Source organism: Emiliania huxleyi, assembly GCF_000372725.1.
Source record: "Emiliania huxleyi CCMP1516 chromosome Unknown EMIHUscaffold_130, whole genome shotgun sequence".
Classification (NCBI taxonomy): domain Eukaryota; phylum Haptophyta; order Isochrysidales; family Noelaerhabdaceae; genus Emiliania; species Emiliania huxleyi.
The window spans coordinates 250,049-250,988 of NW_005201286.1; positions in this window are offsets into that span (position 1 = coordinate 250,049).

Consider the following 940-nt stretch of genomic DNA (forward strand, 5'->3'; position numbering starts at 1 on the left):
CACCCCTACCCCGCCGCAGGCACGCACCCGTCCTACCTCCGCCACGCGCAGCTCTCCCTGCTGCGCGAGGCCAAGGAGTGCGTCTGCCGCCTCCCGCCCGCCCCTCCGGCAGAGGGGGCACCGCTCGAGGCGAGACGCGCCGAGATGCGCCGAGATGCGCCGAGATGCGCCGAGATGTGCGCGCTCGCGGCGCATGGCCCGCGAGGAGCGAGCCTCCGCCTCGAGGAGCGAGCCTGCCCCGCGGGAGAGACGACACCGCTCCACCTGCGAGCCAGGCGTCCGCGTGGGAGTACGAGCTGCCGGACCGGTCGACGGTCGACCTCGCCTGGGAGAGGCGCCGCCGCCTCGCCACCCTCCCTAGACCTCTCCTCGACCTCGCCTGGACCTCGCCTGGACCTCTCCTAGACCGCCTCGCACCCTCTCCTACCCCCTCTGCCCACCACACGCACACGACACAGTCCACCCCCTCTCTACCCCGCCCGCCAGGCTCCACCTGCCCGAGCTCCTCTTCACGCCTGGCCTGCTCCGCACCGCGTACGGTGCGGCCGCCCTCCCGACGCCGCAGCCGCGGGGGGCGTGAGTCTTCACGCCTGCGGCCGTGAACAGGCGCGCCCCCCGCCACGGCGCAGCGCGACGCGCTCGCCTCCGCCGTGCCGGACGGGCAGCTTGGGCTGCCCGAGATGGTCGCCGACTGCATCCGCGCGTGCGACACCGACATGCGCCGCGAGCTGTGGGGCGGGATCGTCGTGAGCGGCGGCGGCTCGCTGCTCCCTGGCCTCACCGACCGGTTGCAGGCGCGGCTCGGCGAGATCGTGCCGCAGACATCGATGAAGGTCAAGATGATCGCCGCGACAGCGCCCGCCGAGCGCCGCTTCGCCGTCTGGATCGGCGGATCGATCCTGGCGTCGCTCGGCTCTTTCCAGCAGGCGCGGGGCCGCAC